Genomic DNA, 16,664 nt, shown 5'->3' on the forward strand with positions numbered 1-16,664 from the left:
GTATTCTATTATTATCCCATAGAAGCCTGTTTGTTTTCTAATGAGAGACAGAAAGAAATGGACCTAGATGGGAAGGAAGTAGGGAGGAGCTGGGGGAATAGAGGGAAGGGAAACATACTATGTGAAGAAAAAATCTAAAGGAAAAATTAGACAGAAAAAAAAGTAAGGTAGAGAGTAAAACAGTAAGCTGGAGAGATGGTTAAGAACACTGGCTGCTTTTTCTGAGGACCCAGGTTTAAGACCCAGAACCCATATGGTGTTTCACAATATCTGTGACTCCCATCCCCAGGGATCTGATGCCCTCTTCCGGTCGCCCAGTGCACTGTGCACACATGTTACATAGACATACTTGCAGCAAACCATCCATCCATGCACATAAGATAAAAAATCACATGACATCAATCTCTGGCCTCCACACACATGCATACCTGTTCACAAACACACACACACGCAAAGAGAGAGAAACAGCGACAGAGAGACAGAGAGACACAGACCAACAGACATAAGCAGAGAGACAGAGACTGAGAGAAACTGTCACAGAGCCTGAATTATTTTTCTTCCGTGTCTTTCCTGCCATCATCCAGGACAAATGAAAATAATCAATTTGCTTCATCCAAACTTCAGGCAATTTGCATTTTGAACACTTACTATGTGCTTGGCACCAACAGTTTTGTCCTAGCTTCCACCTTTTTTCAGAAAAACAAAGTGTGACTACAGGAAGATAGCCATTGCAAGGCCTGGGCCACAAGGAACCTAATTAAGGGTGGTTTCCCTCTGGTCTAAAGGTTGACAGACACCTCAAAGATGAGCAATTGCATGATCACTGCACACAGAGCAGCCTGGCTACCAATGTCAAAAAGCCTGGCAACTCACCAGCTGTCACGAATCCATCGAGAATCTACCACTGGTCCCACTATGTCTTAATACTAATCAACATGCCCAATGCTGAGCTTATATTCCAGCATTTACATAAAATACCACATTGAATAGTTGTTACCATCTCAAAGAAGGTCTTACTATTTTCCTCTTTGATAAATGAAGAAATGTTCCTCTTTCTCTACATCCTCACCAGCACCTGCTGTCATCTGAGTATTTGATCCTAGCCATTCTGACTGCTGTGAGGTAGAATCTCAGGCAGTTTTGAGTGGCATTTCCCTAATGACTAAGGATGTTGAACATGTCTTTAGGTGCTTCTCAGTCATTTGGTATTCCTCAGTTGATAAGTCTTTGTTTGACTCTGTACCCCATTTTAATAGGGTTATTTGGTTCTCTGGAGTCTAATTTCTTGAGTTCTTTGTATATCCTGAATATTAGCCCTCTATCAGATGTAGGATTGGTAAATATCTTTTTCCAATCTGTTGGTTACCATTTTGTCCTATTGTTGGTGGGATTGCAAGCTGGTACAACCACTCTGGAAATCAGTCTGGTGGTTCCTCAGAAAATTGGACATAGAATTACCTGAGGACCCAGCTATACCACTCCTTGGCATATACCCAAAAGATGCTCCAACTATATTCATAGCAACCTTATTTATAATAGTCATTATATAAAACAATAATCAATTATATAACCCACTCACAAAATAATACACAGGGTATGCACTCACTGATAAGTGGATATTAACCCAAAAGCTCAGAATACCCCAGATACAATTAGCAGACCACATGAAGCTCAAGAAGAAGACCAAGATATGGATACTTCAGTCTTTCTTTTTTTTTAATATTTTTATTTTCTATATTCTTTGTTTACATTCCAAATGATTTCCTCTTTCTCCGATCCCCCCTCCCCATATGTCCCATAAACCTTCTTCTCTCCATCCATTCTCCAATCACCTCCCTCCTTTTTTTTCTCTGTCCTTTTATTCCCCTCCAATGCTAGATCAATCCTTTCCAGGATCAGGACCTTCTCCATACTTCTTCATGGGAGTCATTTGTTATGCGATTTGTGCCTTGGGTATTCAGGGCTTCTGGGCTAATTAATATCCACTTATCAGAGATTGCATTCCATGCATATTCTTTTGTGACTGGGTTACCTCACTTAGGATGATATTTTCCAGATCAAACCATTTGACTAAAAATTTTGTGAATTCATTGTTTCTAATTGCTGAGTAGTATTCCATTGTGTAAATATACCACATTTTCTGTATCCATTCCTCCTTTGAGGGGCATCTGGGTTCTTTCCAGCTTCTGGCTATTATAAATAAGGCTGCTATGAACATAATGGAGCATGTGTCTTTATTGCATGCCGGGGAATCCTTTGGGTATATGCCCAGGAGAGGTATAGCAGGGTCCTCCGGAAGTGTCATGTCCAGTTTTCTGAGGAACCTCCAGACTGATTTCCAAAGTGGTTGTACCATCTTACAGCCCCACCAGCAGTGGAGGAGTGTTCCTCTTTCTCCACATCCTGGCCAACACCTGCTGTCTCCTGAGTTTTTGACCTTAGCCATTCTGACTGGTGTAAGGTGAAATCTCAGGGTTGTTTTGATTTGCATTTCCCTAATGACTAATGATGTTGAGCACTTCTTAAGGTGCCTCTGGGCCATCCGAATTTCTTCAGGTGAAAATCCTTTGTTTAGATCTGTACCCCATTTTTAATAGGGTTATTTTGTTCCCTGGGGTCCAACTTCTTGAGTTCTTTGTATATATTGGATATTAGCCCTCTATCAGATGTAGGGTGGTGAATATCCTTTCCCAATTTGATGGTTGCCCTTTTGTCCTTTTAACAGTGTCCTTTGCCTTACAGAAATTTTGTAATTTTATGAGGTCCCATTTGTCAATTCTTGATCTTAGAGCATAAGCTATTGGTGATCTGTTCAGGAACTTTTCCCCCCATGCCCATGTCCTCTAGGGTCTTCCCCAGTTTCTTTTCTATTAGTTTCAGTGTGTCTGGTTTTACATGGAGGTCCTTGATCCACTTGGAGTGAAGTTTAGTACATGGAGATAAGAATGGATCAATTCGCATTCTTCTGCATACTGACCTCCAATTGAACAAGCACCATTTGTTGAAAAGGCTATCTTTTATCACTGGATGTTTTTGGCTCCTTTGTCGAAGATCAAGTGACCATAGGTGTGTGGGTTCATTTCTGGATCTTCAATTCTATTCCATTGGTCCACTTGTCTGTCACTGTGCCAATACCATGCAGTTTTTAATACTATTGCTCTGTATTATTGCTTGAAGTAAGGGATACTGATTCCCCCAGAAGTTCTTTTGTTGTTGAGAATAGTTTTAGCTATCCTGGGTTTTTTGTTATTCCAGATGAATTTGAGAATTGCTTTTTCTAACTCTGTGAAGAACTGAGTTGGGATTTTGATGGGGATTGCATTGAATTTGTAGATTGCTTTTGGCAAGATGGCCATTTTAACTATATTAATCCTGCCGATCCACGAGCATGGCAGATTTTTCCATTTTCTGAGGTCTTCTTCGATTTCCTTCTTCAGAGACATGAAGTTCTTGTCATATAGATCTTTCACTTATTTGGTTAGAGTCACACCAAGATACTTTATATTGTTTGTGGCTATTGTGAAGGGTGTCATTTCCTAACTTCTTTCTCAGCCTGCTTATCCTTTGAGTATAGGAAGGCAACTGATTTGCTTGAGTTGATTTTATAACTTTGCTGAAGTTGTTTATCAGCTGTAGGAGTTCTCTGGTGGAGGTTTTTGGGTCACTTAAGTAGACTATCATGGCTTCAGTGCAGAATTCTATCAGACCTTCATAGAAGACCTAACACCAATACTCTTCAAACTATTCCACAAAATTGAAACAGAAGGAACTCTACCCAACTCGTTCTATGAAGCCACAATTACGCTGATACCAAAACCACACAAAGATCCAACAAAGAAAGAGAACTTCAGGCCAATTTCTCTTATGAATATTGGTGCAAAAATACTTAATAAAATTCTTGCCAACCAAATCCAAGAACACATCAAAACGATCATCCACCATGATCAAGTAGGCTTCATCCCAGGGATGCAGGGATGGTTCAATATAAGGAAATCCATCAATGCTATCCACTACATAAACAAACTCAAAGAAAAAAAACATATGATCATCTCATTAGATGCAGAAAAAGCATTTGACAAAATTCAGCATCCTTTCATGTTAAAAGTATTGGAAAGAACAGGAATTCAAGGCCCATACCTAAACATCGTTAAAGCAATATACAGCAAACCGGTAGCCAACATCAAACTAAATGGAGAGAAACTTGAAGCAATCCCACTAAAATCAGGGACTAGACAAGGCTGTCCTCTCTCTCCATATCTTTTCAATATAGTACTTGAAGTTCTAGCTAGAGCAATTAGACAACATAAGGAGGTCAAGGGGATATAAATTGGAAAGGAAGAAGTCAAATTATCACTATTTACTTCAGTCTTTCTTAGAAGGGGGAACAATATACCCATGGGAGGAGATACAAAGTATGAAGCAGAGACTGAAGGAAAGGCCATCAAGAAACTGCCCCATCTGGGAATCCATCCCATATTCTGTTACCAAACCCAGACACTATTATGGATGCCAACAAGTGCTTGTTGGCAGGAACCTGATATAGCTGTCTCCTGAGAGGCTCTGCCAGAGCCTGACAAATACAGAGCCAGCCATCAGACTGAGCATGGGGTTCCCAAGGGAGGAGTTAGAGAAGAGACTGAAGGAGCTGAAGGGTTGTGCAACCCCATAGGAGAAACAACAATATCAACCAACCAGACCCCCCAAAGCTCCCAGGGACTAAACCACCAACCAAAGAGTACACATGAAGGGACCCATGGCTCCAGCTACATTTGTAGCAGAGGTTGGCCTTGTCAGACATCAATGGGAGGAGAGGCCCTTTGTCCTGTGAAGGCTCAATACCCCAGTGAGGGAAATACCAGGGCAGGGAAGCAGGAGTGGGGGCGGGGAGCACTCTCATAGAAGCAGGGAGGGTGGGACAGGGGATTCAGAGGGGAAACCAAGAAAGGGGATAACATTTGAAATGTAAATAAAGAAAATATCTAATAAAAAGTGAAATGAAGAAATGAGGCTCATCGTGCCTGAAAGTGGTAGAGCCAATACTGAAAACCAGGTCTGATCATCAAGCCTATATATACTCTGGATGTATTTTACTTCTCTACAGTAGCTAAAGCTTTCTTTATCAACTCTCTTTCCTTCATTTGCTAGCTCTTTGCTCTCTTGAATGAAGGGAGCACATTAGGAGACAGACATCCCCCACATGGAACGAAGTTAGTTACTACATCTGGCTCCCTAAGGAGTCTGCAAAACAGCCATATTTTGAATAATTAGACCTTTAATTACCAAGCTTTGAGAATATTATTGTTTATTCTGTCGTATTTTTTATTCGATATTTTTTTATTTACATTTCAAATGATTTCCCCTTTTCTGGCCCCCTACTCCCCAAAAGTCCCATAAGCCCCCTTCCCTCCCCCTGTTCTCCCACCCACTCCTTCCCACTTCCCTGTTCTGGTTTTGTCCTATACTGCTACGCTGAGTCTTTCCAGAACAAGGGGCCACTCCTCCATTCTTCTTGTACCTCATTTGATGTGTGGATTATGTTTTGGGTATTCCTGTTTTCTAGGTTAATATCCATTTACTAGTGAGTACATACCATGATTGATCTTTTGAGACTGGGTTACCTCACTTAGTATGATGTTCTCCAGTTCCATCCATTTGCCTAAGAATTTCATGAATTCATTGTTTCTAATGGCTGAATAGTATTCCATTGTGTATATATACCACATTTTTTGCATCCATTCTTCTGTTGAGGGATAGCTGGGTTCTTTCCAGCTTCTGGCTATTATAAATAGGGCTGCTATGAACATAATGGAGCATATATCCTTATTACATGCTGGGGAATCCTCTGGGTATATGCCCAGGAGTGGTATAGCAGGATTTTTCAGAAGTTACGTGTCCAGTTTTCTGAGGAACCACCAGACTGATTTCCAGAGTGGTTGTACCAATTTTCAACCCCACCAGCAGTGGAGGAGTGTTCCTCTTTCTCCACATCCTCACCAACACCTGCTGTCTCCTGAGTAATCTTAGCCATTCTGACTGGTGTAAGGTGAAATCTCAGGGTTGTTTTGATTCGAATTTCCCTGATGACTAATGAAGTTGAGCATTTTTTAAGATGTTTCTCCGCCATCCAAAGTTCTTCAGGCAAGAATTCTTTGTTTAACTCTGTACCCCATTTTTAATAGGGTTATTTGATTTTCTGGGATCTAACTTCTTTAGTTCTTTGTATATATTGGATATTAGCCCTCTATCTGATTTAGGGTTGGTGAAGATCTTTTCCCAATATGTTGGTTGCCGATTTGTCCTTTTGATGGTGTCCTTTGCCTTACAGAAACTTTGTAATTTTATAAGGTCCCATTTGTCAATTCTTGATCTTAGAGCATATGCTATTGGTGATCTGTTCAGAAACTTTCCCCCTGTACCCATGTCCTCAAGGGTCTTCCCCAGTTTCTTTTCTATTAGCTTCAGAGTGTCTGGCTTTATGTGGAGGTCCTTGATCCATTTGGATTTGAGCTTAGTACAAGGAGACAAGGATGGATCAATTCGCATTCTTCTGCATGCTGACCTCCAGTTGAACCAGCACCATTTGTTGAAAAGGCTATCTTTTTTCCATTGGATGTTTTCAGCCCCCTTTGTCGAGGATCAAGTGGCCATAGGTATGTGGGTTCATTTCTGGATCTTCAATCGTGTTCCATTGATCCGCCTGCCTGTCACTGTACCAATACCATGCAGTTTTTAACATTACTGCTCTGCAGCATTGCTTGAGGTCTGGGACACTGATTCCCCCAGAAGTTCTTTTGTTGTTGAGAATAGTTTTAGCTATCCTGGGTTTTTTGTTATTCCAGATGAATTTGAGAATTGCTCTTTCTAGCTCTATGAAGAATTGAGTTGGGATTTTGATGGGGATTGCGTTGAATCTGTATATTGCTTTTGGCAAAATGGCATTTTAACTATATTAATCCTGCCGATCCATGAGCATGAGAGGTTTTTCCATTTTCTGAGGTCTTCTTCCATTTCCTTCTTCAGAGTCTTGAAGTTCTTGTCATACAGATCTTTCACATGTTTGGTAAGAGTCACCCCAAGGTACTTTATATTGTTTGTGGATATTGTGAAGGGTGTCATTTCCCTAATTTCTTTCTCAGCCTGCTTATCCTTTGAGTATAGGAAGGCTACTGATTTGCTTGAGTTGATTTTATAACCTGCCACTTTGCTGAAGTTGTTTATCAGCTGTAGGAGTTCTCTGGTGGAGTTTTTTGGGTCACTTAGGTAACCAGTAGCCAGCATCAAACTAAATGGAGAGAAACTTGAAGCAATCCCACTAAAATCAGGTACTAGACAGGGCTGCCCCCTTTCTCCTTATCTTGAGGTACTAGCTTGGGCAATTAGACAACATAAGGAGGTCAAAGGGATACAATTTGGAAAGGAAGAAGTCAAACTATCATTATTTGCAGATGATATGATAGTCTACTTAAGTGACCCAAAAATCTCCACTATTCTGTCATGTTAAAGAAAGCCTCCTGCTTGAAGTGGATCTTCTCATTTTAAGAAGCATTTTGAGCTGGCCTGGTAGCACTTGCCTTTAATCCCAACACTCAGGAGGCAGATGCAGGCAGATCTCTGAATTTGAAGCTAGCCTTGTCTACAAAGGGAATCCAGAGGGCTCCATTACACAGAGAAACCCTGTTGAAGAGGAGGAGGAGGAGGAGGAGGAGGAGGAGGAGGAGGAGGAGGAGGAGGAGGAGGAGGAGGAGGAGGAGGAGGCACCAGCATTTTGACCATTTTTGAACCTAGACCCTATATGTGCCTTAATCCCCTATTTCAAAGCTTTCACGTAGTAACTGATTCACTTCTCTGTTCAATCATTTAAAATTAGATCCCCCAAATCAAACAGTGGAAATGGCTCAGTGTTTGATTAAGATGAAAGGCCAGTGGTGCTGTGGGCTTTAGTTGTGATATCATCAGGACTCTGGTTCTGATTTCTCTGATTTACTGTCCTTCAAAAGCCAGCTTCTTTCTGAGGCTGCATCTGCTCCTGTTGAGAGACGACTGCAATTCCAGTTCCAGCGTCTGTGACGCCATGAGGACAGAAAGTGGAAAGAAGTAAGAGGGCAGGGAAGTGAGATCTGTCAGCACTGCAAATGAGAATTTCCACCTCTGTGCTCCTCAGACACCCTGGGATCCAAACCGAAAGCTCCGGAAGTGACACGGTAGCAAGAATACTGAATAGCATAGGCCTGGCTGCCCCGACCCAGTCATGGAGAAGGGTGTACGATTTATCTGACTGTCTTCTAGCCATCCAGTCTGTATTGCTGTGACACAAGGGTATAGGGTCCTTTTCTGAATGTCAAAGGGGGAGACTATTGGAACTGGGACACCCATCCTCTATCAGTCTCCAGGCAGGTCCGCCCGTGTGCAGATACGTACATCCGCGTGTGAGTACTCAGAACTGTGCTAATGGGTCTCAGCCTAAGGAAGATGGAGCAGCATTGCTATGGTACCTTTTATGGTAGAGGGTGAGAAGGGTGGGTGCTAGTGGGAATTGCTAGCATATCACTCCTCTCATGCTTCTTCATTAAAACAAGCCCAGATCTTGATCAGCCAAGTTTACCTGGGTTAAAGAGATCCTTGCCTCTCTTATAGCTAAGTGTGACTATGAACCTAAACAGTGGCCTGGGAGATAGTCACGGAACTGCTTTGTGATTTAATCCAAGAACGTTTCTTTGAAGATCACCTGCACATACCCATAACTTCTTCTCTATTTCTACCAATTAACTCTCTGTAGAACATATAGGTAAAAGATCAGCTGCCAAAAGAATTCAGTATCACACATATTAACTTCGACAAAGCAAAACCCTGCCTAACCACCTTAGTGAAATTGAGGTATATTTATTGTGTGTTCACGGTTGTCATGAGATGGTTGCTTATTTTGAATATAACATTCTACAAGCTGCACATAGCTAAAATTAAATGCAACTGTCAATGATAAAACATAAATGAATCCGGGTTTCAACGCTGAAACTTTCCTGTTGCAAGACAGTTGCTAAAGCCACAAGTGTTGGCCCAGTAGCCTAATAATTCGTCACAAACCCTGCCTCCTGCCCACTCCCTACACAGTCAGCCCTAGAGAGACTTTAGAACATGGTTCAAGATCTCCAGGCTTCATATCTACTGTCCAGCCATCTGGGAGGAGAAGGGGGAGCAGGATGAGTAGACCATTTCCTTTAGGGGTTCCCTCACAGTCCAGATCCCTCACCGCCTGCTCCCACCCTGCTGTCCACGTGCAAACCATGGCCACTCCTGGCTGTCAGGAAAGCCGAAGAATCCGGCCTTTGTTCTGACGGCTGTAAAAATTAGGAGATTTTATTGCTATGGGAGGAAAACAGGTTGCCTATGAGAAAAATTTTTAGAGCCTCTGCCACACTAACAATGTTGAAAGATGGGTAAAATGGAAACAGGGTAGAAGGAATCGATTTCCCTGGGCACAAGTGATACTGTTTTTTAAATGAAGAAAAAATACTGAACAAATGAAAATCTGACTTTGTGGTGATGTTCAAAGGACTCGCTCGGCCCTCCATATGGCTCAAGGTTCCTCATTATCTCATGGGGCTAGAAAAGCTATCACCTGCTGATTTACCTCAGCCAACAAGTCTTTACAAAACGTGCATATGCCTGGGGCTGACGGGAACATCTGTCTCAGTACAATTTCAGTCAGTCACATCCAATTTTGATGCCTGAGACTGAAGGATTGGGGGAAGGGGGAGTCACGGAGCGAAACCAAGAGGAAGCAACTTCACTGAGTTTGAATTGGGAAGACAGCAGACAAGAGCATTCTGGGTAACTTCCTAGAGTGACTCAGGGCAGTTAAGAGAGGAATTAGCCTGGGAAGAGAGGAGAGGGCCAAGGAGGACAACAGGGAAGGAAATGGGTGGCATGAAAATTCAGGTGGGAGCTGACATGGCATCGGAAATTAATTTCATCATCTTGAACGTTTTTCTAGAGTCAGCTATGAATAATGTATGGAGTTAATAATCAAAATATGCAAAGATAGAACATTTTCTTTAAAGTAGAAGGGACAGGTGGGGGCTCCAAAGCAAAGTACTTAAAGTCTGACAGCGTATTGTTTGCATTCAACAAAAGCAAAAGAAATGGTATTCTTTGAGCTGGAGAGTCTCTCTGCTACTGTTTGTGAAGTTTTGAGCTCTCACTTAACAACGTAATAAAGGTGGCTTTATACGCGTCGCTCTTTATACGCGTCACTCCTCCCACCTTCCTCATATGACATCATCTCTAAGGTAGATGCTGCTCCCTCCGGTTCATAGAGAAGGAAGCTATGAGCTTCACAAGTCTTAGGCGAGTGACCTGACTCCTAATGGTGGCAGCAGAGGTAGACTCCAAACCTAAGAAGCCAGGCTCCAGCTTCTCCCGCTCAGTCCCTAACCCTGACATCACGTGGGGTTGGGAGCCGTGTTAAGGATTTACATAAAGACCAAAGCAGGTGCCTCCTGGTCATTACCCTTTGGATTCTTTTCTTAGTAAAACTAGTGAGCGAAATCAGTTTTCACTTCTTCTGCTGTTCACCGTGGAGCTGGTCTCAAGATTCTTCCTAAACTCACCTCCTCCGGACAGCAGGTGAGGCGGCAATGGTGTCACCTAGTGGTGAGAAAGAGGAACTCACCCAGCTGGCTCCTTTTCTCCACCTTTGCTGCATTGGAGGCTATTTCCTCAGAATGTGCTCACTCGTTTGAGTCCTGATCTTTCTGCTCACATGCTCTCATCATCCTTGGCCCCCATTATTGCTCTCTTCTACCCTTTAAGGGGAGAAGGAAGGAAGGAAGGAAGGAAGGAAGGAAGGAAGGAAGGAAGGAAGGAAGGAAGGAAGGAAGGAAGGAAGGAAGGAAGGAAGCGCTCTCTTCCCTTCCCCGTTGCTTTTTACTGGTCAAAAAAGTTAACCTGTCATCTGGGGAACAGCAGGTTCTTGAGTCAGACACAACTGCATCTGAATTCCATATCCATTAAATTCAAGACTGTGAGCAAACGGCACAAGCTCTCTAGATAGAAGTTCTCAAATCTATAAAGTGGAGACAAGTTGCCTACATCTCAGAGTTGAATTCTGTGAATTCGGCCGAGCGGTGGTGGCGCACGCCTTTAATCCCAGCACTTGGGAGGCAGAGGTGGATTTCTGAGTTCGAGACCAGCCTGGTCTACAGAGTGAGTTCCAGGACAGCCGGAGCTACACAGAGAAACCCTGTCTCAAAAAAACAAAATAATAATAATAATAATAATTCTGTGAATTCAAATAACCATATAAAACACTTTATAAATAAGAATATAAGGACTGTCACCCACAAATGCATAAAATCCTGCTGGCTGAGGGAAAAAGGAAAGCCAGGCTCATGGGTTTAATTGGTTCTACTAAAGGACCATTAAGTGTTAATAACTAAAACCCTGCAAGGGCCCAGCAAATCCTCTCAAGTATCCATCTAACTTAATGCACTTCTCACTGTAAATGCATGATAGTTCCTCTTTATGACAGACAAAATGGGATAGCCTTGGCATGTGATCGCCACGGACAGGCACTGCTTCCATACAAGTGTCTGCTAACTTCGAAAAGAGCCATCAAGTGGGAACCTCAAGTTCTGGTTTCAAATCTGTGAAAAGTAGACCACATCTGACTTTTTCCTAATGAAATTTGGGGCCTCTAAATGGGTCTGCTCACAAAATAAAACAGAGTGGCACACAGGAGAGAAGCATTCAGATTCATCCTGGCCCTAAGGCCTGCTTACTTGCTTCAAGTAGACTGTATATGTGTGTGATACCCTAGCACCCACTGCAGAGTCTGCCACAGGAGCCGAAGACAGAGCGGTGGTCGATACACATGAAATCAGTTAAACTAAAAGAGGACCATCTTCTCAGCAGATGATGCTGGGCCAGGCGACCATCCATGAGAAAGGAACTCACGTTGCCCATTCCCAGCACTATAAAAAGGAATTAAACATAGACCTTGTGCTTAAAATCTTAGAAACCGAATCAATAAGCTTCTGGAACAAAATATAGAAAAAAAAAATCAAAGTTTCTCACACGTCCCCAAACTCATGCTACACAAAAAGCAAACTTGATGAGCTCAACTTCATCAGTAATTGAAAACTAGTCATCAAAGACATTTGAAAAAAATTAAAGCCACGGTCTTGGTTAAAAGTATTTTAAAGGCACATGTCTGGTACATACTTTCAATCAAGTACCTGTAAAAAAAAATCACATTTAAATAATAATAAAACTTAACTAACTTAAACCAGCAAAGGGGTCAACAGGATGGTTCAGTGGATAAAGGTGCTTGCATCCAAACCTGGCAACCCGAGTCAGTCCCAGAGACCACACGGTGGAAAGAGAGAGCCAGCTCCCACAGGTCAGCCCCTAACCTCTCCATACATGCATAGCAAGCATGACCCAATACACATACATACACATAAAAAAATACAATTTTTAAATTTTTAGCTATGCAAGAGATTTAAACACCCTTCTAAGCATAATGTACAAATGTGAGAAATAACTATATTCTATACACTATTAGGTCCCCCAAATCACCATCTCTAACTAGATGAGTATACCATTAGTCACATGATAACTTTAGTTATTATAACCTTAGTTACGCTTGTGTAACTTTAGTTATGCACGTCTGCTATATGCTTCAGATGCTTTCACTGCCCATGCAGAGCCCAGTGAAGCGTCACTACATATCTATGGAAGTGGGACGGGGATCGGGTGGCGTGGGATTACAGTATGACGTGCTGACACAGATTCTACAGGATTAGAACTTTTCTACTTTGCCACTGGAGTTAGAAATGGTTCAACCTCTTTGGAAGGCAGTTTGTAAAACGCTTTAGAAGTTTGTGCTATACCTATCATGTGACCAAGCAACGCCCATCTAGGTGCAAACAAACGAAAACACATGTTCACATAAAAACCCAAATGTGAATGTTGGCAGAGTCTTTTGTCAAAACCACCCACATGGAAACAACTAGTGCCATTTCACTGGTGAGAGGAAACCAAGCTGGGGTGACGAAAACTGAAGATGCCTGAGGCTAGCCACCCAAAACCATGGCTGCAAGGGACCAGAATAGGTCAGCCTTTGTAATACATGTGGGGGTGGATTCCTTACTTTGGTCCAGTGCTCTTAAAAAACTATTGACACAGTGTCATCTTCTAGTCCCATGCTTGTCATAGGAGATCTATACTTCTCTAAAGAGAGTCTCTGTGTATTAGGAGTCTCCCCCTCCACCTCAGGAAACAAGGAAGACAGCCCAGTCAGTAAATTGCTTGCTCCCATTCTTCCTCTATTTAACCCTAAGCTTGTGTGAGCACCTCAGAGATGGGCTCAGTGGTCCCTGGGTCCTTCTCCAGAAGTATCACATTAATTAAATTCTCCTTTGGCCTCTTCACTGTCACTCATGCCTTTAATGGACATATTGGGACCAGTGGCTAAACCTAGCCATCTTAGAACTTCTGGAGCCATGATGATTCTTATACCAAAACTCTGGTGGCACCAGTGGACACTCGTCGGAGTTGTCCTTCTGAGGGTCATTGTCTTGCCTTTGTTCAACATCCTAAATTTTAAAGAAAAGTTACCCCAATGATGACTAAAACATTAACTAATAAATATTCTTTTAAGCTGGGCAGTGGTGGCACACGCCTGTAATCCCAGCACTTGGGAGGCAGAGGCAGGTGGATTTCTGAGTTTGAGGCCAGCCTGGTCTACAGAGCGAGTTCCAGGACAGCCAGGGCTACACAGAGAAACCCTGTCTCTATGTAAAAAACCATAAATAAATAAATAAATAAATAAATAAATAAATAAATATTCTTTTAGTCTTATAAAGCCAAGAGTGTCCGGTCACCTTGAATTATATCAAAGAATTAATATTTTTCTTGAGAGAAGACATGAGGTGGCCCTAGGAAGGAGATACTGTCACCAAAAGAAAAACACATCTTCCTTGAATGATGGAGACCTGCTCTGCATGTAGAATTCCACCCGGTGTCCCATTGCGCTTTCTTTCCCTCTCTCCAAAAGCTCTTTCCTCTACAGCCTGAGTTCCTCAGGACTGTGCTTTTGGAGGACACTAACACCTTTCTTAATTCTTAGTGTAACAGTCCTTGAAACATCTAACTTCCTTCCCGCCAACTCTTGGCTCCCTGGGATCAGCTTCCAAACATCAAACAGATGGATTTGGGTTCAGTAACACTTGCTTTCTTAAATGCAATTAAGAAGAGACTAGCAAACAAAAGCTCAATAACCCCTATAGAGGCTAAATGCCCCTTCATGTCCAACAGCATTACATCCCAATAAACACATTCTAAATTAAATAACCCCTAAGTCAAATGTTAGTGCCTCACTAGCTGGGCATGGTAGCGAACCAGCACTGAGCACTGAACTTTGATTGTTTACTATCATGTCACTGATAGGAAGTGGCTGCTTGATTCGACTGCTCAAAAATCTTAAAGGGGTATCATACTTCCTATCGCCAGCTTTGAAAATGTTAAATTCAAAATTCAAGGCGCAATTTCTACTAAATACAGATCACATTTTCACCAGCATAATATTGATAAATCACAGGTCAAACTGTCATGAGTGGGAGACAATCCACAGATGGGAGATACCAAGGGAATAAGAAGGAAATCTCCAAGTTGTAGCACTGATTTCAACTGTAAATACCAAAGTCAGATGAGTCAAAGTGTGTGTGCAGCCAGGAAAAGCCAGGTGAACAGTGCGGTGGTTTGGATGAGAACTGTCTCCCACAGTCTGGGGCATTTGAACACCAGGTCCCCAGCTGGTAACCAGTTGTGGAACCTTTGGGAGGTGGAGACTTGCAGGATGATTGTTTGTTTGTTTATTGTCTAAGTATTTTTTATTCCCCTCCAGCAAATTCACTCTTTGTAAATTGTATGTGTCGAATTTCGACATTTTTGTAAGTTTTTCAGTTTTTCTCTAGTTACAATTGCTAGTTTCACTATAAAGGGAGGCGACGAGTCAATAGGATTTCTTTGTTTGGTTGGTTGGTTTTTTGTGGTTTTTTTTGGTTTTGTTTTGTTTTGTTTTTTGTTTTTTTTGTTTGTTTTTTGTTTTTTTGTTTGTTTTTTTTTTGAGACAGGGTTTCTCTGTGTAGTCCTGGCTGTCCTGGAACTCACTCTGTAGACCAGGCTGGCCTTGAACTCAGAAATCTGCCTGCCTCTGCCTCCCAAGTGCTGGGATTAAAGACGTGCGCCACCACCACCCTTTCTTAATTCGTTGAGACTTCTATGGAAAATGTTCCTGGTGCACCTGAAAAAGAATCTGTACACTACTATTGTCAAAAGGTATATTCTAGAGGGTGTATTAGGCGCATTTCTTCTAAACTGTAGTCCAAACAATGTTTCCACACTGCCTTTTTTGTGGAAAGTAGGGCACTGAAGTCTGCTCCCCTCACTGGGGCACTGGCTGCTGCTCCCTCAGATCTGTTCATGCTGGCCTCTGTGCTCAGGGGTCCTGATGGGAGTTGAGTGTGTATTTCACATGTTGCCTCTTCTAGAGTAGAGTTCTTCAGTTATAGCATATGGCTTTTATTATCTCTTTTCATTAGTCTTCTGTTTTCTGAGACAAGGTCTCACTGCAGTCCTGAAGGTGGTCTCAAGCTTCTGTGACAGACTCCTGTGTAGGGAGGGCTGTGGGCATACCTCACTCCAGCTTCTGTGACAGCCTTCTGTGTAGGGACAACTGTGGGCATACATCACCACACCTGGCTATTCTAACAATCATTTACTCACAGTGCCCTCTGTCTAAGCGAAGTGTAGCTACTACTGCTCTCTTCTGGGCATTGTTGCAACAAACATCCTTTGCACTGTTTTGCTGCAGGAAACATCCTTTGCAGGAAACTGACCATCCCTTCCTGGTCAGTCTCTGCTTCATTAAAGCTAAATTGAGCCTGTTGTAAATAGCATATAATTGCATCTTGCTTTTAAATTTACTCAGACCATTCATCTGTTAACCAAAAAAAAAAAAAAAAAAAAAAAAAAAAACCATAACCCATTTATATGTAGAGTAATTCTTGGTAGACAAGATCTCAAATACGCCATTTTTCATTGCTTTCTGTCTACTTTACACTTCCTTTCTTTCTCCCTCACTGCCTTCCTTTGTGATTCTATATTTCTTGTGTCTTCACTTATTTTTCTCTTTTATGTATGTACTGCGCATTTATAAGGTATAGTGACCCTGGATTTATATTCCATAGCTTATAGTCGTAACATTTTACTTTAGCTACTATCATCTTAAGTTATATATGGCATACAGAACCTCTGTACTTCCATTTCTTTCCCAATATTTTATTTTTAATGTCCCAGTTTACTTGTCTTTGTATCCTGCTTCCATGAACTGTTTATACTTGTGTTTGGCGTTTTATATCAGTTTATTTGTTTACTCCTATTATAGTATCATTGATAATAGTTATCATTGAGTAGTAATTATCTTTTATTCCTAATTTCTTTCTAATTCTCCTATAACTTATGTATGTAATTTTAAAAGCTATCAGTTTTTTATTATCAATATCATTGTGTCTAATACATAAAGAATTTCAGTGCAATAAATTGGGTCTACCTCTGGGTCTACCTCTAAGGTACAATCAAGGAAACATAACCATATTATAAAA

The sequence above is a fragment of the Apodemus sylvaticus genome, chromosome 8 (assembly GCF_947179515.1).
Source record: "Apodemus sylvaticus chromosome 8, mApoSyl1.1, whole genome shotgun sequence".
NCBI lineage: Eukaryota > Metazoa > Chordata > Mammalia > Rodentia > Muridae > Apodemus > Apodemus sylvaticus.